Source organism: Pantherophis guttatus, chromosome 1 (assembly GCF_059756535.1).
Source record: "Pantherophis guttatus breed Tessera chromosome 1, ASM5975653v1, whole genome shotgun sequence".
Classification (NCBI taxonomy): Eukaryota; Metazoa; Chordata; class Lepidosauria; order Squamata; family Colubridae; genus Pantherophis; species Pantherophis guttatus.
Window position 1 is genome coordinate 162,128,255 of NC_142063.1, and position 26,658 is coordinate 162,154,912.

Sequence of the window (26,658 nt, forward strand, 5' to 3'; positions counted from 1 at the left end):
ACTAATTGATTAAGTGGTTAACACAGAAATAAAAGGAAGGCAGGAAGTTCATTCACTCCTCCTCACTCCTGCTCGTGATATCACTGCTAAAGATACTGTGACAGTGTTACGGAACTAGAACTGTAAGCAAACTTTGTTTTGTATTGGAAGTGTTATGAGAAGCCAGGTTTGTTTGTTTTACAACAAGTAAAGACTATTTATTTTTCTAACAACGTTCAGAGTCTGAGAGTATCTGTGTTGCAACGCTGTCTGGTCTGTCACTCTACTCTGCAGAGGGAAGTTTACCCTCAACACTGGTTATGGGCCCAGTGCCAGAGTGTGTGTACCAGTTACAGCAATAAGAGAGTTGCAACACACATTATTGCTCCAGACGTTCTGATACATATTTAAATGTATTTAAATATTTAGAGCCTTGGTAGTACAGTGGTTTAATGCACCCTGTTATTAACACAGCTGCCTGCAATTTCTGCAGGTTCGAATCTTACCAGGCTCAAGGTTGACTCAGCCCTCCATCCTTTCTAAGGTAGGTAAATTGAGGACCCAGTTTGTGGGGGCAATAAGCTGACTTTGTATAAATATACAAAAGTATGAAGGCTATTGCTTAACGCATTGTAAGCCACCCTGAGTCTCCGGAGAAGGGCGGCATATAAATCAAATTAAAAAAAAAAATCCTGATGAGGATGGCACAAGGTCAAGCTTCCAACTTATCGCTGGTTACCCGGCTGGATGGCACCAACTACAAATCCTGGTCCACCAAGTGCAGTCTCCTGTTGCGCAAAGAAGGGCTATGGGATGTAGTGCAGAATCCACCAGATGTGACCTCCTGGAATGCTGACAATGCCGAGGATGCCCGGAAGATAGCCGAGTTCCAGAGGAGGAATGAGAGTGCATTGTGTATTATTGGTTTGTCTCTAGACGATACCCAGCTTGTTCATATCGAGGGTGAACAGTCTGCTGCAAAATGCTGGGGAAATTTGAAACGTCTTTATGTTCGTGACACTGTAGGGGCGCAAATTAACATTACACGAAAGTTGTTTCACACACGACTCCTTAAGGGTGGTGACATGTTAACACACCTGAATTGCATAAAAAGCATTTTTCAAGAGCTACATCAGAAGGAGGTGGTTTTTTTCGAGCAGCAACAAGTTTATATACTGTTATCATCGTTAGATGAAAGCTACAACGATGTAGTAACATCATTTGAAGTTCTCACACAGCAGGAACTAACTTTGGCCAATGTAACCTCACGACTACTAGAAGAGGCCAGAAGGAGAGAAGAAAGAAAACAACTAAGGGAAGAACCTGAGTTGATTAATGTAAATGTAAAGGCAAATAACCATGTATATGCTGTAAAACATTGTTTTAATTGTGGCAAGAAGGGTCATATAGCCAAGTTTTGCAGAAGGCTGAAACCAAAAACCATGGTTAATGATAAAAAACAATGTAATGTAGCTATGTCTGATAAGAAACCGGTTAACCACGATTTGTGGGTAATTGATAGTGGGGCGTCGCTATGCATTGTCAGAACACAAACTTATTTTGTGAAAATGTTGCCTAGTAATAATAAGGTTTCTTTAGCAAATGGGTGGAAGCTAAAGGCATGTGGTGAGGGAATGGCAATATGTCCATATGTAAAAGAAAAAATGCATATGTTATATGTTCCAAATCTAAACTTTAATTTGATTTCGGTTAGAGTATTGGTTAAGCTAGGATATACAGTAATGTTTAGAACCAATGATTGTTTAATTGAAAAAGGTGAAACCAAGATTATTGGAAAACTGAAAGATTGTTTATATGTATTATCTGGTAACCATGTTACAAATGTTGTATACTCAAATGTCAAACCACATGATGAATGTGTTCACTTGCTTCACAGACATATGGGGCATATCAGTTTTAAGATGTTACAGAAAACTGTAAAATTAGTTGATGGGTTGAAGCTGAAACCATGTAACCAGTATTTAAATTGCAATATTTGTAATCAGCAGAAAAGTAGAACAATCCCTGCTAATAGGTTTGACGGTTTAAAACGAAGAGACCACTGGAAGTGGTATTTGCTGATTTAATAGGGCCAATGAAGGCTAGTTTAGGGGGTGCTTGCTATGTTCTCAGTATAGTTGACCATTATTCCAGGTATGGTTTTTGCTACCTATTGAAGTCTAAGGTAGATACTTTTCGGTATTTTGTTCAATGGATTAAGTTTGTGGAGAGAAAAACAAATCAAAATATAGTTACCATTGTAACTGACAATGGTACTGAGTTTGTCAACACAAGGTTTAAATCAATGTTAGCTAATGCTGGTATAAAGCACAAATGTTCAGCTCCATATCGGCCACAGCATAACTCATATGTTGAAAGGAGAGGACAAACTCTACAAGCAATGATGAGATCAATGTTAGCTGATGCAGGTTTACTGGCTAATTTATGGGGAGAAGCCATTATGTGTGCAAATACACTGTTAAACAGCACCATAAATACAACCACTAACAAAATTCCATATACCGTATGGCATGGAAGGAAGCCAGATTTGAGCTACATACACACATTTGGATCACCTGCATGGGTACATACTCCAGCGCAGTTAAGGCGTAAGGGCCAGAGTAGGGCACAACAATTAATATTTGTTGGTTATAATTCAAACCACAGGTCCTACAGATTTTGGGTAAAAGGAACAGCAACGGTAGTTAACAGTGCAAATGCCAGGTTTATGGAGCATGTAGGGTGGAATAAATTAGGTACTGAAAATGAGGTTATCATTGAAACGCAGACTGAAGCTACCAATGAAATGCCAGAGATCCAGAGTGAAGAGGTAGAGAAAGACATAGTACAGGAAGAGGTTAAGGTGGAGAGGCAATCTGTAAGTCCTGAACTCCCAAGAAGGTTGAGTAGAGTAACAAGACCACCTGATAGGTATCAGGCAACTACAGTCTATCAAGTAAATAAAGTCCCTACTACATTTAATGAGTTGACCACGTTTCCACCTGAAGACCAGAAAGTGTGGAGATGTGCAATGACTAAAGAACTACAATCTTTACAGAATTTGAAAGTATATGAGTCTGTAACAATTCCAAAAGGGAAAACTATACCAGGTAGTAAGTGGATATATAAATTAAAAACTGGGATAGATGGATACCAATATATAAAGCTAGGCTAGTAGCTCAAGGATTTAATCAGTCTCCTAATGACTATGATGAAGTATTTGCTCCAAGCTTAAAAGCCATTACATTAAGAGCAGCGTTGGTATGGGCAGCTAGAAATAAATATATAGTTACTCATTTAGATGTAGAGACCGCATATCTGCATGCACCATTACAGCATGAAATTTATTTAAAGAAACCCTCAGGATTTGAGGAAAATGGGAAGGCTGACTGTTGGCTATTAAAGAAAAGTCTGTATAGGTTAAAACAGTCAGGTTATGAATGGAACCAGTGCATTGTAAAAACATTGAAGAATATTGGATTTAAAGCAGGATTAGCAGATCCATGTTTATTCAAGATGGAAAGAGATGGTATGGTATCATTATTACTTCTTTTTACGGACGATATAGCTCTGATTACAAAGAATGAGCAAGAGGCCAACAGGATTGTTGATGAATTAAAAGCTCATGTCAGGATTAAAAACCTAGGGGAGATACAACAATACCTAGGTGTAAGGATCGAAAAAACTAGGGGAGGAGTTTAATTATCCCAAACTGATAAAATAAATAATCTATTAAAACAGTTCAGAATGGAATTGTGTAAACCATCAAAGACACTTATGGTTCAGGATTATTGTAACACTGATGTGCAAAGTCCGTTGTTTGATAAAGGGATATACCAATCGTTGATTGGCAGTTTATCATACATTAGCAATTGGTCTAGACCTGATATTTCTTATAGCGTGAACCAATTAGCTAGATTCAACATGGAACCTACAGAAAGATACTGGCAAGGAGCAAAACGTATTCTTAGATATCTGAAATATACCATGCATTTCATTTTCATTTTCATTTTATTAGATTTCTATACCGCCCTACTCCCGAAGGACTCAGGGCGGTACACAGCCAAACAATAAAAACACATACAATACAAAATTTAAAAATAGAATAAAATCAAATTAAATAATTTTGGCCCCGACAAATTTAAAACCCCAAACTTTTAAAACCAATTTAAAATTGAATATATAAAATACTAAAAGATATTTAAAATTTTAAAAATCTTTTATAAAAGAGGGGGAAAATTAGGCCAGGCTGGCCTGGTGAAATAGTAAGGTCTTTAAGGCGCGGCGGAAGGTGCGCAGATCCGGGATCCTCTGTATCTCTGGGGGGAGCTCGTTCCAGATAGTAGGTGCCCCCACAGAGAAGGCTCTCCCCCTGGGGGCCGCCAGTCGGCATTGTTTGGCATCATGCATTGTATCTACAACCATCAGAAGAATTGCATGTAACTGCTTATGCAGATGCTAGTTTTGCAACAGATGTGAATACAAGAAAGTCAACCTCAGGAATTGCTATATTTCTGGGAAAATCTTTGATATGGTGGCGTTCAATAAGACAGAAGCATTTAAGTATGTCTACAGTGGAAGCAGAGTTTTCTTGTTTATCTTTGTTATGTACGGATTTGATCAGTATTAAGCAGCTGATGCTAGATTTAGGAATAGATATACAAGATCCTATAATAGTATACGAAGATAATCAGGCAGCGATAAAAATGGCGACAAATATAGCTGTAAAGACTAGAACAAAACATACAGATCTTCGATATCTCAATGTAAGAGAATGTATAAAGAACAAGATGATAGAGCTTGTATATTGTGCATCAGAAAACAATGTGGCTGATCATTTCACAAAAGCACAGGGAAGTAGGAAACATAGATACATGTGAACAGTATGGTTTAAGATTGTAAATATATTAGTCTACCCAAAGGGGAGAATGTTGGATCCTTATCCTACGGTTGGGTAGATAATATGTACTGTAACTTTAACTGCTACAAGATGACTAATTGATTAAGTGGTTAACACAGAAATAAAAGGAAGGCAGGAAGTTCATTCACTCCTCCTCACTCCTGCTCGTGATATCACTGCTAAAGATACTGTGACGGTGTTACGGAACTAGAACTGTAAGCAAACTTTGTTTTGTATTGAAAGTGTTATCTTGGTCATATTATGTGGAATACAAATATAATGTCACTCGGGGGGGGGGTTTATACAAAGAAGTTCTTTTTATGGATGGGGGCAGATGGCAATTAAAGACATTAGAAATGCTGTTGGAAGAAGGGATTAATTTAACTTGGTTACAGTATAATCAACTTCAATTAAGATGGAAAGAAGATCAAAAAACTGGTATAATGATGCATGAAGAAGAATTGGTTAGACATATAAAAGAGAAAGGTCCAATGCATATTAAGAGGGTTTATAATGTTTTGCTAGAAAGGGACTCGGAAAATGAATTGGTTAAAGATTGTATGATAAAGTGGGCACAAAACTTTGCAGAACCAATGATGTTGGAAACATGGGAAAAAATATGGGTCCAGAATGTTAAATTTACACAGTCACAGAATTTGAGGGAAAATTTTTATAAAATGTTTTACAGGTGGCATTTAGATCCTAAGAAGTTATCGTGTATGTATCCTAATGTTCAACCAAAATGCTGGAGATGTGATTGTTTAGATGCTACGTATTATCATATTTGGTGGACTTGCAAGAAAGTGAAGGCTTTTTGGATAAAAATTTGGTGGGTTATGCAAAATGTTTTGAAGAAAAAACTCCAGTTTTCTCCACAATTGTTTTTATTGGGAATAGTTAAGGGTTTTACATTGGGTGAAACAAAGTTGATACTGTATATGGTTACAGCAGCGAGATTACTGATAGGTCAATATTGGAAAAATGACGCTATGCCCACCATTGAAGAATGGACTTTGAAGATGGCCAGTTTTGCAGAGATGGCGAAGATCTCAGCATACTTAAAAGACCAAACTCAAGAGACTTATGTATGGGAGTGGAAAAAGTGGATAGATTACGTGCAGAGTAAATACCAAAGTAAGAAATATCAGATAGCATTTAGTTGAATGAATGAATTATGTAGGGTTAAATTAATTGAGTTTTATGAAGGTATTAATAGTATATAGGGGGTGGAGGGGTTTAAGTTTTATAAGTTTTATAAAATGTATTTTTCAATTAGGATTTTATACTGTGGAAGTCCTGGGGGGGAAAGGGGAGGGTTAGGGAGGGTATGGGGGGTTTGGGGGAGGGGAAACTGGGGAGAAAATGTATCTGTAAAACTTTTTAAATAATAAAAAAAAGAAAGTGTTATCTTTGTTTATGAAAAGCCAGGTTTGTTTGTTTTACAACAAGTAAAGACTATTTTTCTAACAACGTTCAGAGTCTGAGAGTATCTGTGTTGCAACGCTGTCTGGTCCGTCGCTCTACTCTGCAGAGGGCAGTTTACCCTCAACAGTATAGATCTTCGTCATCCCTAAGTGTACAAAGTAGTGTAAAAGTTTTATCTGCAAGAATTCTAAGAGCACTAGATCAAGTTCCCCCAAATATAGGAAACTTGGAAGTTGCAGCACTATTTCTGGATTTTTTATAGGCCTGGGAGCTATTTTGATATTGGATAGGCAATACTTTCTATTAGGCCTGTGATTTTTTTCTGAATATAGAAGGACCCTTTGAAGTAAGAGCAAGAAACATCTGGCAAACATATTGAAGTTTTATAGAAATTGGGACTGTTGATGTAAACTTTAAGTAAAAGAGATGTATATAATTCTTTAATTATATCTTCAATGTCCATTTGTAGAACTGATTAGTAGAATTGAAAGGAGTTGAGTTGTCATTGCCTCCCCGACACATCTTGAAAAAAAAAAAAGGAAAAAGTTCAGAGTAATGACAGAAGGCTGGTCTGAGTTGGAAAAACAGATCTGGCATATATTGTAGTCATAAATAATACAGTAGTTATTTTAGTAACAACTCAAATATAGTCAATACAGCATGTTTCTTGTTCAATAAAAGACTGAGAACTAAGAATATCCAGTGGAATATTGGAATTTTGAGTGATGATAGAGGTAAGAGGTATTTTGGGAAAAATCTTGATCAACTGCAAAATACATTTGCTTTGGAAAAGCACTGTTAGCTTCCCCACTGAATAAGGAAGGGAATATTGCACCTTCTGTTGTGTTAATCACCTATTACATAATTATCCAGTCTGCTGGCTTCAGTCTCAGCCTAAGACATAGTGTCATACCCAGGAGAAAAACTTGATGAGCACAGCCAGCACTACTTCTGTATGCCCTAGTATCAGACCCTTATCATGCATGAAACGGTCCTTGGTCTGCAATGGCTTCTAGATAAACGGTGGACTGCTAAATAAATCTGAGCTCTATAGTACTTGTCAAAGTAGTGTTTTTTTCAGGTTTTTTTTATCTCAGAAGGAAGTGTTTCAAATTAAAGTGAAGAATCAGAATTCAGACAGGAAAAGGATGGAAAAGCCTCATGAACTAAAGGGTCTGTAACGAGCAACTGCCTTATTCTGCCTGAACTTCTCTAGTTTAGTTTTTCTTCATCTTAAATCTGTATCAAGGGAACAGCAACTTTAATCTTAAACACTGAATTTTGCAAAGACAATTTCGTAGTTGTTGTTTGGACAAAGAAGGGGTTAACACCAGTGGTGAAATCCAAATTTTTTTACTATGGGTTCTGGGGGCGTGGCTTGGTGGGTGTGGTGTGGGTTGGTGGGCATGGCAGGAGAAGGATACTGCAAAATCTCCATTCCCACCCCACTCAGGGGCCAGCCAGAGGTGGTATTTGCCGGTTCTCCAAACTACTCAAAATTTCCGCTACTGGTTCTCCAGAACCTGTCAGACCCTGCTGGGTTTCACCCAGTGGTTGGATTCAGTCAGTTCACACCACTTCGGGAGAACCGGTTGTTAACTTTCTGAGCAATTTGGCAAACTGGTTGTTGGAAGAAATCATTAGGGCAGAGAACTGGTTGTTAAATTACTTGAATTCCACCACTGATTTCATCCCTGGTTAATACCCAAAGTGAGATGGATCAAGGTTGAGCTGAATTTATGAATTAGCTACTAAGGAAGGGAAACCTTCTAATTATGACATACTGTCCTTTGTAGCATCATAAAATAACAGTTTACCACTTGATAATGATGATGGTTCAATAGTTTCTACTGTGTGTATTGGTAAACCAAATCTAATCCCTTAACCTAGTATTTGATAGCTAGCCCTAATCTATATTTCTGCAGAACAATGAGGTATGAGAATGGATTGTATTATTTAAAGATACAAATGTGAAAAGTTTCTTTTTTTATTTTAATAAGACCCCTCTCCAGAGGAGTTAATGCAACAGAGTCCTCTCCTGAGATGCAATTTTTAGTTAACAGAGGCATGTGTCTGTAGGGCAAGCTTTCATTTTATATAATCTGAAGTCTCATGATAAGAGCAGTTTATTCTACTCACATTACTTTGCATATGTAAGCCATATCTCTGTCTCAGTTGCTAGGGATCAAGATAGGGTAGATGAAGTGTAACAATATCACTGGCTGTTCAGGCCATTTTAAATAGTACTATTGATGTTCCAATACCCTTGAAATGGTCTTGCCTGTCATAATGGTTATTTTCTAAATGCTATAATAAGCAGGTTTTGAACACTTTTCTCCACTTGGTTCAAAGGAGATTAATTACCACCATTCTGACAGCTCTATGTCCTCTAAAAACCGTCTTCTTTTACTGAGCTCTGTTTAAATAATGTGGAAACATTATTCATATTTCTCCTTCCTCTCAAAAGTGATTGTACATTGTGCTTCAATCATCTTTCATTGAATGCATGCAATATTGATTGGCTGGACTCTTTCTTGCTGTATAAAATTGCTTAAATTAAAAAAAAAGGGGGGTTTCATTTAAGATTCTACAAGATATATTGATAACATAATGCTAAAAAGAGAATCATCTTGAGATTTACAGTGTTACATATTCATAATTTGTGTTGAGAAAGCGTTTGTGAGATTATATGTCATTTTCTTAGTGAAAAATCTATATATTAACAAAACAGCATGGGAACTATAGCTTTATTGCTTTTCTTGCAATATATATTTGTATAAATTTGGAAACCTGCTTATATCTCACTGTTCCTTTTGTACATTTTTGTGATAGTTGTAGGTCGCCCTTTTCTATCAGTTCAAATAATTTTAATTATACCAGTGGGATTTCTGGCAGTATTTAAAAGGTCCAAATACATAAATGGTTGCCAAATTTGTAGTATACTTTAAATTAGTCTTACTTAAATTAGTCTAACTAAAATCTCATTATTTCATCAGGATAGCAGATTGCTTTACTTATTCATCATAGATTTGCAAACATGAGGTTTTACTTATTTGATATTCAATGAAATGTATTTTACATAATGAGTTTCTCACTCCTTTTGTTTCTTTTTAAGTCCTGAAAAAATTCTCTTGAGACTTGGGATTCCTTCTAAACAATGTGAGCCTTGTTGCATAAAACTAAAGTGCAAGAAGGGAAGTTGCCAGGAGTGAAACAGAAGGGACTTGCGCTAATTGACCTTTCCCTGTGCAAAATTTCTCTGCCTAATTTTGGCTATTTTCCCTCACTGTAATAAGGTGTGGCGTAATACACATTCATAAGGAAGACTTCTGACTTTCCAGAGATATATTTAGGGAATACAGAGGAAGGAAAGCGGGGGAAAGAGTTTCTTGTAGTTGCACAAATATTGAAGCCAGCTCCTTAATTACAATCTGATCTGTACAGAAGTTCTTACTGCAGTTTTCATGATTGCAACAAACTCTCATGGATCAGCAAGTTCATGAAGGTTGTTTTCTCAAACTTTTTTTTTTTAGAGAGAAAGTGCAAGGTTCTAATAAGAAAAATAGATGTATTAATAACAAAATTAATTATGGTTAACATTCCATGTGATTCCTGTACTTTCATAATGTGCTTCATAGCTTCATATAGTGTGCTCTCTGTGCCCGCTTACAAATAATGCTGCTTTAAAAAAAAAAAAGGTATGAATATATCTTTAGCCAGTATAATGAAGTGATTAAGTTGCTGAACTGGGTCTAATCAGAATTGGGCCCACGCCTGCAAGACAGGACCTCCCTTTCAACTCAACCTCCTATAAAATAAAAGTTCCTTTAAAGTTACTAGAGTATCTTTAGTATTTTCAATTTTTATTTATTGATTAGCCCTTTGGGCCATATCAAGTGCAGAATTACAAAGACAAATCTTTACAAAGGTTTGGTAAAAACAAATTAAGTAAGATTGGAATAACTCGCAATTAAAATACAATTAGAATAAAATACGATCTAAAATAAAATCGGGATAAAATACAATAATTTAAAGTACCATTTAAATATAATTAAAATTATATTATAATGTCGCCCCTGCATCTACCCAATCAGTGTTAACTGCTATTAAAATTACATTGTTAGATCAAGTGATCATTCTTACAATCTACCGCATTTTGCTGCACCAACTTTGTCCTCCTTCCTATCAACTTTACCACAAATTTAGCAATCCATTTTACCAACTGCAAGTTGGAACCTAACAAACAATATCGCAAAAAATGCTCTTTAGACTTAGGGGTGCTGGTATAAAAGATCCTGCCCAGTTGATGTTCCCTCAGGTCTGAATATAGGGGGCAATCAAAAATTACGTGGGACGTTGTTTCGACTTCCCCCGTCCCACATAGACAGACCCTTTCCCTTACAGGAATACCCTTATATCTACCCCAGAGCATATTTGTTCCAAGTTGGTCCAACCTCAATTTTGTAAAGAATCTTCTCAGGACAGGAAACAAAGGCACAGCTAATTATTTTTCTATTTTGAAAATTTGTTTATTGGCTGATAACCAGGGGCAAACTTTTACTGCTGTCACCTGTGCAATATCCGATTGGGCACTTATGTCCTTAAATCTCTGTGCAATCCAATTTCGGATCTGCCTATAGTCGTACTGCTGCCAATTTAAAGGGATACCAGAGCTAGATACCTGCTTCAGAACTCTTGATAACCAGTTATTTTTATTACTTGAGATAATCTGCTCCATTAGCGCTAAGTTTGGTAACCTCCCTTCCTCCATCTCGATTATTCTCAACCAATAATAAACAGTCTTCAACAAGGCCCTAGTGCCAGTCGCATGGACTCCTGTTTCTGCCCTTACTACACATGCTGGGGTTCCGGGGGACACTGCCAAAATTCTCCTCAGGAACTTATTTTGAGGGGTTTCCAGCCCAGGCAGCTTAACTGACCCCCATATTTCTGCCCCATAGGTAAGTACTGGTTCGATTTTCACCTGGAAGACCTTTAGCACTGGGATTAATGAAGATGGAGTTTTCTCTAAAATAAATTTGTTTAATTGAGCCATCCGAGCCATGGCCTTCCAAGCTCCGGCTTTTACCTGCTTATTCCATTTGCCATTTGTCTGAAATACTAGCCCTAAATAGGTAAATGACTGAACTTGTTCTATTCTTCTGTCATTTAAAACCCATCTCCTTATATTTTGTTGCCTGCTAAATATCATTACCTTTGATTTCTCTATATTAATTATCAGGCGATTTTTTATACAATATGCTGCCAACCTCCCAAGTGACCTTCGTAGCCCCACCTGTGAGGCCGACAACAAAATTATATCATCGGCATATAACAAGCAATTGACCTGTTTTGTTCCTATACTAGGCCCATGGAGTGATGTATCTTCCAGACATTTTGGGAGGTCATTTAAATATAAGTTTAAAAGTGTTGGGGCTAAAGTGCAACCTTGTCTGATGCCCTTTTTTAATGGGATTGCATTTGTTACCGATCCTGACCTATTCACTCGAACTCTTACTTGGGTTTCCGTGTATAACAGTCGAATTAAATATAACAATTTCTTTTCTATTCCCATAGCCTCTAATTTATCCCATAAAAATTTTCTATCAATTGTATCAAAGGCTGCCTTCAAATCTATGAATGCCACATACAGAGTATCTTTAGTATCTTTAGTTACTACCCTGTTTCCGCTAAAATAAGACCTCCCCTGATAATAAGCCCAGTTGGGCTTTTGAGTACATGCACTAAAATAAGCCCGCCCCAAAAATAAGCCCTCCCTGAAAATATTTAAACGCATGTGCAGCCGGTCCCTGCCATTTCCTCTGGTTAAGGTTAGGGACAGAGCTAGAAAATCAGGTATGATGGCAAGAGGAGCCCCGTCTTGCTCCATGTGCCCCAAAATAATAAGACCTCCCTGAAAATAAGGCCAAACGCTTATTTTGGGGTTCAAAAAATATAAGACAGGGTCTTATTTTTGGGGAAACACAGTACAGACGAAGCAGGATATAAATATAATAAATAAAATACTATAACAGATTTAATTACAGATGACCTGGCATGTATTAGCGAAAGCTGGCTGGATCCAGAAGGGATGATGGTGGCCCTTTTGGAAATGTGCCCAGCTGCAGCTGGGCTTTGGGTATGGCATCAGCTGAGACTCCAGGGCAAGGGTGGAAGTGTAGTGATTTCATAAGGCTTTCCATGGGCACCGCTCCACAGGTTGCAAGTATGGAACCCTGTTCATTAAATTGGGCTCTAAGGATCATTTGGGATTGTTGCTACCATACCAGCCTCCCTACTGTGTAACAACCTCCCTGACTGAGCTACTGGACTCCATTGCCAGGCTAGTGATGGAATTTCCCAGACTTGTGGTTCTGAGGGACTTCAATTTGCCTTCTCTAGGGTTGGAGTCAGAAGCATCTTGGGAGCTCATGGCTACAATGACAACCATAGGCCTGTCTCAAAACAAGGTCATCCCCTTGTCAAGAAAGATGAAGCAGATGAACATCAAGAAAGATGGCTCTTTACTATAATGGTATTTCACCTGTGAAATGCTTCCTTCAGAGCAATTTTTCTGGTGCCTTATATTGTTTCATTTTCCCAGCAGGGGAAATGGAATTCTTTTTATCCTCTCAGGCATTTTAAGTCTCTTGCTATGACTTCTGGTGCTTGCAGCATTTACCATTTTCTTTTAATTATGAGTCTTCCTGTTTTAAACTCTTTACAGCTAACTTTATGTTGTGCTGTTTTGTTGCATCCAATTATATGTATTTTATATTTTTGATTGACTAGTGTACCATTTTACTTGTTCTTAAATATTTTTTAAAGTTGTTAAATTATTCGCTTACATGATAATGACCAATACTGGCAATTTTTGTTATTTTTCAATGTAAAATTAACATTATATATTTATGTACATTTTATTAACAGTGTAATTGTAAGGAATGCTGTCATTTAGGAGTGCTGGATTTAATTGGTTTAATACTCAAGTTGAGAATAACAGTATCTTAAACAAGTTCAGTTTTACTACAATTTTCTGCTTTTTGAAAGGAATGTTGACACATTTGTGTCAACCTGAGTTTAGTTTTTTTTAAAAAAAAAAGTTTATATAGTCTCTTTCACAATATGAACAAAGCAATTCATAATACAGGAGGACAAAAATTATACATTTCCAAGCAGTTAGGAAACATTACAAAACTGTGTCATAATAAAATATTAATATCAAAATAATAATTTCATTACCAGAAGGAACTAGTTGAAATCTGTTCTAGGTAATAACAAAAGCAAATCTTAAGTTTTAGAGAGAAGGGTACCTTCCAGGGTTTTGTAAAAACAGGGAATAGTATCCCAGGGTCTTGATAATAATAGCAGTCAGTCAGTGAGATTGGAATTCAGAAAGCAAAAGATCAAAGAAGAATTTCTGTGGAAGGGGTGTTTCAAAAGTCTTCAGTGAAATGTAAAACAATGCACTGAAAAGATTGTATTTTTCTCTCCTTTAAAAAAAAGACCATCCTAATTAGGGCAACAGTATACCATATTGAATCAAAAGATTGTGACTTTTTCAGAGAATAAAGGAGAGCCCCTAGGAGATGCTAAACAGCATGATGTATCTTGCGGTGAGGAAAATTCATTAGGAATACTCCCAGAAATACAGAAAACTGTCCATGAATTAAATCAACCCTTTCAGCACAATGAAGATATGACACAAGTTAAATATGTGGCCTTGGAAAATCATCTTTGTGAGCCTTGGTTTATATAAAGAATGAACAATACTGTTAACAAGAGTTTGTCAGTTTTGGAAGACAATTTTCTTTTTGCTTCTAAACTGCCACATATTTTAGCTGGGGAAGTTGGGAGGGGGTTGTTGTTGGAGCGGTAGAAAGTTAGTCATAACAACATTCTGTATTCAAGGACTTTTGCCTGTGTCTGGAGACTGCCTGAAGATTGTATCTGGTGGAGTGTGAAGAATTGATTGGATAATGTGATGAACTTGTGGGTGTGGGGCAGGGCTGTGAACCCTTAGCTGGGTGGGGAAAACCTGGAAGCTTTCAGATTCAGGTTTTCCCAGATGTGCCAACATGACATCTCTAATAAATTGGAATTTTGAGGAACCTCAGCCCTCAGAGCTTTATTTTGTTGGGGGTGTTCCTTGGAACCCTGACAGAGTTTCTGTTAACAATGTGTTATCTAGTCTTGTCCCACAATCTTTGTTAAACTATTAAGAAGAACAAAGACTGATGAATATGGGACAGACGGAAAGAACTGAAATAGTTAGGCATAAGATGGACTTTGTTTTGTTTGTGTGTTGTGTGTTTCAGTGACAAAGAGGGCTTGGGCTTGGGCTTGGAAAGTAAACAGGGTTGAACTTGTTTGATATTAGGATAGACAACACTGGAAAACAGAGGACTTGGAGCCTAGACTGAGAATTTAAAATACAAACTACAAGAAATAGTGGCACTTTTGTATTGTACTTCTGTACTGTTACTAAGAAAACGTCTTATGGTCATCACCCTTTAAAAGATACCAACAGTTGCAACTTACACCATACTAAGGATACCATTGCTTTTTATCCACTGATTTATTTATACTTTGATCAGACGAAGCATGGATCTATCTTATGCCTCTCCCAACCCTTCTCTCTTCTTTCATTTGCCTTTTAGGAAGATATTGTGATTTATTAAACTGCAGCTTCAAGTAAAGTCTGAATTATAGTCTGATTCTGATTTGATAATTTGTTATATAAACATTTAAGGATTTTTCCCAGTCCAAGAATCATATAAAATGGTGTTGACTTTATGAATGTACCATCCTAGTAGGAGAGCTTATGGGGAAAAAAGAACAAAAGAGTCAAGGAGAAATCATTGTTGGCTGTCACAGCTATCTCTAAACTTGGCCATAGTGGAATTTTAGGATTTTTAGTGAAGATAGAGATGTACTAAAGCTTAAAACCATGTTGCAGAGTGCACTGGGCTAGAGCTTTTGTTCTTGGTATATAGATGGTCCTTGACTTACGACTATAATTGGGGTCTGGATTTTGGTCATAAATAATGATGGTCATAAATTGAGGCATTCCTTTGATTGGATCTGATTTTATGACTTTTTTACAGTGGTTGTTAAGTGAATCACCCAGTTGTAAGTCTGAATCAATTCTGGATGGACGTTTTTATGCCAAAACTCAGTAAAACATGCTGGAAACCAGCAAAAAAACTTCTCAGATCTGGGTCACTTGATAATTATTAAATGAGGACTACCAGTGCAGTAATTTTGAATGTGCATGTTATTATCTGTTATAAATTGAATTTCAAAAGTTTAAAATATCTGTCCATGATCCAGAAAGTTTCATAGCTTATATGTGCAAGAGATTTTAATTTTGACTTGCTTGCGTATCACTGCTGATAAACCAGTTTTTGACTTGAGAGTGAAGTAATGGTGCTGGCAGTGCATCCTTCAACTAGAGGCAATAGTAAGTCATAGATGTTTCTATTTAAAAGTCAGCAGGGAACTCCAACTAGACATGATCAAAGCTTTAGTCATGGGGTAAGTATTCCTGATTTCGTTTTCAAGAAAAACCAGCAATTTTCATTTTTTCTGTCTAAAGAGGAGAGAAATGCAGTAACATATCCTGGAAGGCATGTGTGAAAACCAAGAAGTTGAAACAAAAGGAAAACTAAGGCAACTCATGAAATGCTATTCAATTTACAGTTGTGCAGAGCTCAGATAAGTAAATTTCTTGTAGAAAACAATATAAAACCATATGAAATACTTACAGTGATTGTTGTGTATATCAAAGGCGACTCCAATTTATCAAGAAACAAAAGTTGCAAATTCTTGTGTCTTTTCTTTTTCTTCCAAGTTTATGCAGTTGTCCAAATGATTCTTTTGGATGGGAGCCCTAATTTTTGTCTCTCTTGTTTTTTTAATGGACAAATCTGGGATCAGTCTGTTTATCTTTGACCATATGTGAATTAGCTTTTATAGCGGCTACATGTTGGTGTTGAATCATTTCTTTTGACTTCAAAACTGCACTAGTGACAAAATGCAGCTGCATCTGTAATACAGGCTCCAATAGATTCTGGTAATTCCACTAAATAAAGTAAGATCTACTATTTAATCTATCCACTTTGCTATTATAGTTAAGACTAACATCTGTATTTGGAAATTCTTAAATTGGTTATTGATGACCCAAGTTGAATGGCAAGGAGTTGTAGTCTAATTCATATGATGGAGCATCAAAGACCGAACAAGATAAAAACATGATCTTACTATATATAGTATAGGCCTGTGATGGCGAACCTATGGCATGCATGCCACAGGTGGCATGTGGAGCCATATCTGTGGGCACACGAGCGTTACCCTAGCACAGCTCCAGCGCGCATGCACGCACCAGCCAGCTGATTTTCGGGCCTTACGGGCTCACCAGAAGTTTGGAAACGAGCTGTTTCTGGCCTCCAGAGGGCCTCTGGGGTGTGTGTGGACAAGGCCGTTATTGCCCTCCCCAGGTTCCTAGAAAGCCTCTAGAACCTGGGGAGGGCAAAAAATGGGCCTTCTGGGCCCACCGGAAGTCAGCAAATGGGCCGTTTCCAGCCTCCCGAGGGCCTCCAGGGTGGTGGGGAATGCTGTTTTCACCCTCCCCAGGCTTCTAGAAACCCTCTGGAGCCTGGGGAGAGCAAAAAACGGGACTTCTGGTCCCACTGGAAGTCAGGGAACTGCATTTCCGGCCTCCAGGGGGTGGAGGTGGGGGTGGGGAATGCCATTTTTGCCCTCCTCAGGCTCCAAGAAAACCTCTGGAGTCTGGAGAGGGCGAAAAACGGGCCTATCGGGCCATTACCTGCCAAAAGTGGGTGGAGCACGGGGAGGGGGTTACATGCAGGGGGGGCACATTGAATTATGGCTGTGGGCACATGCGCGCACAATCCCCCGCGCTCCCCCTGCTTTTGGCACGCGACAGCAAAAACGTTAGCCATCACTGGTGTAGGCTATGTAGCCTCCTCCTTGCTTACATCATTAGTTATGTCCAGAGGCTTAGCTATAGAAGCTTTTTCATATGTTCATTTTGAGCTTGTGCAGCAATAATATCTTAAGCTACATTCCTTACACAATTCCTTATATATAAGATATACATAAGATATGTATTGTTATGACAAGCTAAGGAAATCAACACGTAACACCCTCACAAACCCAAAGCATCTGATTAGTCACAATTGCCAGCAATTTTGAGGCTGGGGAAAAGGGAGATTTCATGGGAGAGGGCTGAGATTGGGTGACTGATAAGTTACAAATATAGTTGAAGGAAGGAAAGCCAATTTCCCTGCTGCCTTTCATGCCTCTAAACTGCAAGCGGCTCTGCCACCCTGAAGTGAGATGGACAGTTCTGAAATTTCAGGCTTCAGAGAGCAGTCTAAATGATTCCGACAGAGGGAAGTGGATGAAAAGTGCTGAACATTTCATCCTTTTAAATCTAGAGGAAGAAGGGCCAGTTATTTTAAAGATAAAAGGAGAGGAAGTCAGGGATGGGGAATGGAAAAACAGATGCTGTGAGACTTAGGTTGGAATTTAAAGTTTCTTACGGGAGAAACATTGCCAGAATCTAATAGCTGCTCAGCTGTAAGACTGGGATGTACAAGGCAAAATGTCATTGGGAAAGGTTGGCTGAAGAAGCACAATAAGTAAATTGCCTCAGTTCAAAGAAGAGACAATTTTATTAATAGCTCAAAGTAACTTCATTCTTGTATACAATACAATTCTTACCTACCAAGGCTCTGTTGGGTCCATCAGATCTTTCAATGGTGGACCCATTGCCACTGTAGATCCATCCAGTACTGGTTAATCCTCATCTTCTCTTCCCTTCTATCTTTCCCAGCATTAAAGCTTTCTCCAGACAGCTAAGTTTTTGCATAATGAGTCTGAAATAAGATCATTTGAGCCTGGTCATTTATGTCTCAAGTGAGAATTCTGGGTTTATTATTTCATAACCCATTAGTTTTCTTGGCTATCCATGATACTTTCAGGAGCATTCTCCAACACTAAAGTTCAAAAGCATAGATACTGTTCCCTATTCTACGCCTTTAAAATGTAACTTTCACTTGCTACATCTGCAGAGGGAATACCATTGCTTGTACTACTTTAATCTTTGTAGGTATAGACACATCATGGCATCTGAATATCTTTTCCAAGTCTTTCATGGCTGCTCTACAAAGTGCTAGTCTCTGGTGTACTTCTTGACTGCTTGTGCCCTTACTATTAATTGACTATTCACCATTTCGCTATATTCATTGTTAATTCTAAAGCTGGTAGTTGTGTCTGTTATCAGTTGTTTGGTCTTTATATTTAATTTTAGCTATGGTTTTTTTTCAATATACTCCTTGCCATTTACTACCATTTACTACTACTTTTGCATTTTTGACTATCAGAGTAGTGTCATCAGTATAACACAGGCTATTGGTATTTCTTCCTTCACTTTTAAAACTTCTTCCCTTAATATATATTCAGCACATAAGTTGAATAAATAAGGAGAGAATATGCATCCTTATCTACTCCTTTGCCAACCTGAAGCCAGACTGTTTCACCATGTTCTATCCATACTGTGTCTTCCTGAGCTGCATATAGGATAATGAGATGCTTTGGGATTCCCATTCTTCTAATCCCATTCCACAGCGTGACGTGATTGACACAATCAAAGGCCTTTCTATAATCGGTGGAGCACATACTAACTTCTTTTTGGCATTCTTCGGCTTTCTCAATTATCCAGTGTGCATCCACAATGAGGTCTCAAGATAGATATTGTACAATAATTTATGAAGTAGCTGATATTAAGATTCCTTGGGAAGAGCATTCCTAAGTATATTGCTTGTTGAATATTATTACCATTTAATTTCGGTGCTAGAACAAAATGGAACTAATGAGTCTACTTTTCATATAGTCAGTAGATATATATTATTTATTTGATTGTTATTCTGCCATAATCTCCAAGGTGTCTCAGTAGCTAACAGCACAATAAAAACCACAGAACGCAGTAAGAGTTAAGATAGCATTGTATATGTGTATCTATATGAATAACACAGAAAGAGACAAAACCTGCCAACAAAACACAAATTGGCAATATCCACATTCATCCTCAAGCACTTTCCAGAAGAGCTCTGTTTTTGCTGACTTCTGGAAGACTACCAGAGGGGGAACTAATCTAGCTTCCAGGGGGAGGCAGCCTTTTTTTCTTCCATTCAAACATATCTGATTCTCAGAGGTTACTTGGACAATTCCTTTCAGTTTTCTTGGCAAGGTTTTTCAGAAGTGTTTTGCCATTGCCTCCTTCCTAGGGTTGAGAGAAAATGACTGGCCCAAGGTCACCCAGGTGCCTTTGTGCCTATGGTGGGACTAGAATCACTATCTCCCTGTTTCTAGCCTGTTGTCTTAACCAGTACACCAAACTACACTCTAACTTTCTGCCTAATAGCATCTTAATATAAATTATATTGCTATAATAGCAGAGACTGTATCTCAGGGCAATCATAGTAATTAAAAATACATGCTTCTTCTGGGTTTTGAACTAGTCACTTTCTGCATATCAGACAAATACTAAACTGCTATGCTAGTAGAACATTACTGACAATAATAACTACAGCAGAGGCTTGAACTGCACAGGTGGTGACCAGTGGTTAGCTCAAGTGAGTATTTATTCCTGATACTGTGGACAATGAAACTACTGCACTTTGCTTTCTTTCTCTAGAAGAAAGTAAAGTGCAGCAGGGAGATCAGTCAACAATGCTTGAAGTAACATAAGCTGGAAAACACTACTTCCAATATGGGGCAGGAAAACACAGGTTACATTCACATCAGCTATAAGTGATAAGAGGATTATTCCATCTCTTCTTGTCCTTTAGAATCGATCAGTGACTGTACTCACCAAATAATCTGATAATGTATATTAATTAGCAATTTTAGGTACTGCAAGCCAACAAGCAGGTTGGCATATTTTACTTATTAAAAATGCTTGAAGTATAATATTTTTATTTAAACCATACAATATATTTATTGATTACCCACAATACATTAGAAAACTCTGCATAATTTTTGAACATTATAATACACTTGATTATAAACCTGTTCCACCAGTATAATATTGGGAGAACTCATCGCTGCTATGCTATCATATCTATAGCATGTTAAACTGATGGAGAAAGAGAAAGGAGGAGAACATTTCTCTTGCTTTAATCTGTACCTGTGTATGCTGGAGTTAATGAATTGTATAAAATAATAATACCATCATGTTTACTTTATTTTAGACAATGCTAGGCCATCACAGTTCAGTACGCAAATTGTATAGGTGACTTTTGAGAATCTGAGGAACCAAGATATTTCTCTAAAATGTGACTCCATCTAGATTCATTTGCCTAGGTTTTTAATTAAACTAATTCAGCTCCTTTCTTTCTATTCTTTCTAGTTTTGAGGTAGTTCATATATGAAATCCTTCCAAAACTCTGCATGTTTTTTTTCCTAAAGGCATATTTGGAACTCAGCCTTCTACTTTTGGGTTATATAGCTCCCTGAAAATATGCTTCCTGGCATATGCTGTTTAGTGATGTGAAAAGTTATAGGAGGAAGAGAACTTGTCTGTTTTACTCCATCAAACTTAAAAGACCCAGATCCACTCATACTTGGCAAGAGGAACGGGATTGATTGAGTCCCTAAATATTTTTGGGATGTTATTCCATAGTCTTGAGGTTGTAAATATCTTAGTGTAGTATAATCATCAGACACAATGATGTTAAAATTAAATTGTATTATAACTTGTAAGATTTATTCAGTTTGGCAAGTCATTGTAGGTTTACAAGTTTACATGAAATGAAATACACAGTTTAATTATCTAACCTCCTATCAAATTTGTTTATTCTTGTTCTTCTATATGATTTTAAAATGGCTGGCTCTGTTGCAGAAAGTCACTGAAACCTGGAGGAAATTGTATTGAGATCTTTTCCTTCTCACTGCCAAAATTTGTTGGCTGCATTCTCTTCCCTACTTCCCATAAGTCTTTAGCTTTAAATCTCCTAGAAACTCAATGCTGCTAAATTTATTTCATTTATTAAAGCAAACTTTTATAAGCTTCAACAGTTCTTTCTTTCTCTGCCTCTGCTTCTCTCTTGTTGTTGTTGTTTTCTCTTCTTAGTCACCCTCTACCTGATGCTTAAGGACACCATCACATAGAAAACATTAGTTTAGAGGATAAGCAGGTGCTTATCCATCACATCAGAATCCTTTTGATTTCAATTCAGAGGACTTACTTTGAGAATGGCTTAAAAAGAAGGTATTCATCTCACCAATCATTCCACAACATAAAGGTGCTACTGAAATAACAAACAATTTCTATTCCAGCTATCCTGGGATAATATCTGGACAGAGTTTATTAAAGAGGTAGCATTCAGTTTTAACTTCCTTCTCCAGGTTTAAATTAATCTACCCTTAAATCATAATGCATCCAAAAGAATGGTGCTTTCCACTTTACAAAAGCTTATGTCAAAAGCTGCATGTTGCAAGAAACTATTATTGTCCCTGTGGTATCTTTGCTCACATGCTGCTTCGTGTAAAAACCTCCCATTATATTTGTTGCTTCCATACTTTCATTTGTCAACAAAAACCAATGAAATCCAATGATTTGTAACATACAAAATTCAAAGCAGAACGAAAATGCTGAAATAAGCTGCTGAAGAATTGCTTTTCACATTTTCTAAATCTGTTGTTTTAAAAATGAGCATGATGAGAAAGAGAGACAGAGCGAGAGAGAGAGAGAGAAACAAATAATATATTAATATTAGCAGAATAATAAGCACTTCATGAAGCCTATTTCATTTACACCTAGATGGTTTCCAATTGAGACAAGAGTTATCCTTCAGTACTAGTTGGATTTATTCGGTTGTACGACATAGGTTAATATTAACAACTTACTTTGGAACTAGAATCAGAAGAATATATTGATAATTCTTCTCATTATTGAATATTCATAAAGATTGTGGTTGCTTGATATTAATTAGAAAACTTGTGTCATGTATGGATCTGGTCTCCAGAAGTAGTTAAGATTAAAATTTCAATAGAAATTGGAATATTTCTGGGGAGTTATTCTCCCCAGAATAATCATATTCTACCATCTATTAAACTGTAAAGTATGAAACAATCTAACTAAGGAAAATAATTAATAAAATTTAAACTCATGGCAATAAATGTGACACCGATAGAGAGAATGCTCATGTTAGAGATCAGGTACTAAAAAAAAAGAAAGAGTCTGTTTAGGAATATCACGTGATTAACAGAAATATTATAATTCCTGGGAATCTATGGGGTAATTTCTGTGTCCTATAAAAATATCTATATACAATCATCTCTTTTCATTGTTATTCTCCTTACTTATGATTCCTCAATTATGTATTCATTTTCTCTTCTTTTTATAGGTTCTTTATTATGTTTAATGCTTATAGGCTATAAAAGTACTTTATATGTAAGGAATATATTTTTGTAGATTTAATATAAACCTTTTGCTCCAGGATAGAAACATGGATGGGTAGGACACTTCAGCTTAATTGATCAGACCCTGAAATTCTGTTGCCATTGGTCACTCAAATAACATGATGCACTGACATGGCTGTTTACAGTATACAAGTCGGAGAAAGAATGACTTTAAGGGTTTCCTTTGCCTTTTACTACCAGGAAGGTCACTTACCTTCTCTGGGACAGGGAAGATAAAGGATGTCCCATGTATTGGGCAAAGGAACAAGAGCAAAATCCTGTTTATGTAAGAGTTTCAGGAAGTTCATACTAGCCGCCATCTATTATTTCCAGCATAAATATTCCTTCCTAGCAGCTTTGAAATTTCCCCATCTTCTCTTATTCTTCCCTCTGTTTTCCATTCCTTGTTTGCCATGTCTTATAAATTTGATAATAGGGCCTATTTCTTTACTTTAGTAGATGTACTTTAGGAGACAATAATTGCTCTGAAAAATAAGATAAAAGGCTATAAATAAAACAGTACATAGAAAGGCTCAGTCTCCATGTTGGCCTTTTTGTTAAACATTTATCAGCAAGAAAAATGAGAAGAGTTTGGATTAAGTCAAAGTAAACGACACTATTTGAGGCAGCATCGTAACTGACCTAGAACAAAATTGCAAGGCAGAATTTATTACTAGAGTGATAGTTGCCAAACTGGAAATACATATGTATTGCAATAAAACTAATTTAATGCATGCAGTTTCAAAGGAACACTTATACAAGATATTGTTTACATGGTACTATATGCTTGTCAGAACTGTAAAAGAATATATTACAATATATTTGAATATATTTCAGATGTACAGTAGAAGGAAAAAATAATGTGTTCATATTTGGAGAGATTGTATCTAGCTTTAAAAAATTAGTTAAATATATAGTATAGTCTAATTAAATTATATAATGATATACAACTAAATCTGTAAATATGCAGTTAATGAATAGGTTGATTCCAACTACTTCTAGCACTAATTTTTTAATGGTATCCTGGGTACATTTAAACTTATGTCTTGAGCTTTGTTGATACTATATACTGATATATGTTGCTATTGGTGAATATCAATAACTCTGTTGCTAAATTATTGTGGGTAATTTCCAATTTAGTTTGCGCCCAGAGCCATTTCCTGCAAATTTCTAGATTCAGATCAAAGCAAACATGCATGCCACTCTGCTCAACTAGCAGAAAAATAGCTTGAAGCTTACCAGCATCATATCTGAATTCAGACAATCTTGCTGTTTCAAGTGGGAGGTCAGCAAACAAACATGGGGAAAATTGATGGGATAAAAGATAAGCAAAAGCAGAGTGAGACGGAGATAAATTAAAGCAAATTTGTTGCTTTTTCACCACCTATCAAAAAGCACAGAATTTTCCAGAGCTGTTGGAAATACCACTGTGGGTACTTGTCATGGTTTGTCCTAAAGCAAGTAGCCTTAGATTATTCCAGTCTTAACCATTTTATGGAAAGAAGGATACCAGGTGATGCTTTCTCTATTCTACACACACACACAACACACACACACACACACTATTGATGTCCTTTCCCCAGTCGTTTTTAGTTCCTTACAGTCTATTGCCTAAAATAAAAAAATAATATTAAGCTTTGGCTGAGTGATAGGATTATCTTTTTTCAAGGTTCATTGGCTTCTATTATCTACTGTTCTATTGCCTCAGAATAAGAAGTGATATTTCCTGAAGTCTTCAGTAATGCTTTATGGTTTAAAGTTGTAGCATGTTCAAGCTTACTTGGGAATACATGTATATCAAGTTGAAATTTATTTTTTTAGTAGAGAAATATGGCTCACAGAAAAGTGTAGGTAGTTCTCCACCTATGACCAAGGGGCAGAATTTCTGTTGCTAAGCAAAGTAATTGTTAAGGGAGTCGTGTCAGATTTTATGCCTTTTTTTTTTTTTTTTGCCAGGGTTGTTAAACAAATCACTGCAGTTAAGTTAATCATACAGTTGTTAAATGAATCCAGCTTCAAGTGGGACATCACTAGCCTTTTAAAGGTTTTCATGACTACAGATGTTAGAGCAACTGGTCTGTAGTCATTCAATTCCTTGATGGTGGGCTTCTTCAGCACTACTGATAGCACTACTATCAGGGTTGATAGTAGAGCGTTTGAAGCAAGTGGGGACATAACACATCTCTAGTGATTTAATGTCTTTGACTGGGGCTAGTTCTTATTTACGTATGAGAAATACGTAAATCTCATGGCAGATTTCTGATCAATGACATTCAGTTCCTGTGCATAGAAGTAAAATGTGCATATTGAGTCCCGTTAACATTTATTGTGCAATCTTTTACTGAAGCGTAAATAGAGCCCAGAGGTCATGAATGACATAATATATCAACTTGTAAATTTCCGTAATAGAGATCCACTCTTAAGAAGTAACCGTTCTTCTTAGAACTGTAAACATAATCAATAATGAGTGTAAGACTTTGGTAAGCTTCATATCTGCATGTTGTACTTAAATACTTGTGTGTAGGGCGAAAACATTACATTCTTAATAAAACTACATTTTCATCTTTGCTCCAGCTGGATCATTGAGAAAATATTTTTTCTATTTTGGGGTGTGTGTATTTGTGGATGTATGTGACAGGAAGTACGTTTATAGTCCTGATCAGCAGCCAAATTGCTTCAGCCAAAATTAAAAATTGGTTTTATATCCTGTTGCCTTTTTAATAAACCACTGATGTTGGTTTAATCAAGAACATGTGTGTACATCAAAATAATGCTTAGAAGATCTTAATGGAAAACAACTGATTCTAATATTTATTACTGGATTAGTTACATAATCATTTTCGTTACTATAATCGTTACTATAAAAATACATTTTACAGCCATTGCTACAATCATGTTTACAGTAAATAGTATACATTGGTCATCTTTTTTATATATACCTAGTAGAATAATTGTTTGTGTATTTGAGTACAGTGTATTTTAAGCAAATGTAAAAAATAATTTGCATGCAGAAAATGTTAACTGTGTAGTTATGAAGGATATAAAGCAGTGGAACTTGAGTTTTAATATCAGCATTTTACTTGCGATGACCCAGGGCAAGGCACAGAGGCAACACAGTCAGCTGATAGTTCAAATTGCCCCTTTATTGCTTCAACTTCCCCCCGAACGCTCCCATGTTATGGCAAGTCCCAGAGCAAAGTGATCATACACACACATCTCCAGCAGCCTCTGGCTGTAAGTAATCCAGCAAAACGCTGTGAGCACAATGGCTGCAAAGTAAGAAATCCAGTGGGGCAAGGGAATAAGTCAATGAGTCCAGGAAGCAAAGGAATACGACAATGATTTCAGGAAGCCAAGGAACAAGGCAATTAATCCAGGAAGCAAGAAATAAAGCAAGAAGTCCAGGAAACTCCAAACATCAGCACTGGCACACCAAACTCCATGAATTCAGCATTTGTTCCCGACAAACACCCCTCCCCACAGCGTCTCCTTAAATCTCAATCCCCAGGTGTGCCTTGTGAAGAGGGGCGTGGTGCTCTCCTCCCAAGTTGTTGGGTCGGCCTGCCCTGTTCCCACCTTCCCTCCACTCTCCATGCTTGTGGATCAGAAGGGAGCAGTCCTTGCTCATCGCCTGAGCTCCATTGCTCTTCATTTCCACTGCTTGCCCTCTCTCGGTCATCCTGCCCCTATTCCTCCCTGCTAGCAAGCTGTCCCACTCCTGAGGGACCCTGGCCTGCCTCCTCCCCACATTCCTACAAAGCCAACAAAGCCCCCCCCCCGGTCTCCCCTCGGCTCCAGCTCCGGCTCGTCTTCCTTCACAGATTCAGGCTCTGACAGGGACATGACGTTACTTTTATTAGTTT

The 26,658-nt window shown here is 37.2% G+C and overlaps 1 protein-coding gene across 17 annotated transcripts in view; it reads left to right on the plus strand.

The window, feature by feature from the left end:
* GULP1 (GULP PTB domain containing engulfment adaptor 1) overlaps positions 1 to 26,658 on the plus strand; it is a 112,860-nt gene that overhangs the window by 7,159 nt on the left and 79,043 nt on the right. The window contains exon 1 of one of the 17 annotated variants that reach the window (XM_087882092.1): positions 409 to 523. The exons of 14 other annotated variants lie outside the window; for them this stretch is intronic. The gene's annotated coding sequence lies outside the window, so the exon portion shown is untranslated. Of the gene's footprint in view, positions 1 to 408; positions 524 to 5,030; positions 5,095 to 26,658 lie in introns of those variants that run through there. 2 more of the 17 variants (XM_087882099.1, XM_087882096.1) reach the window with 2 other exon arrangements.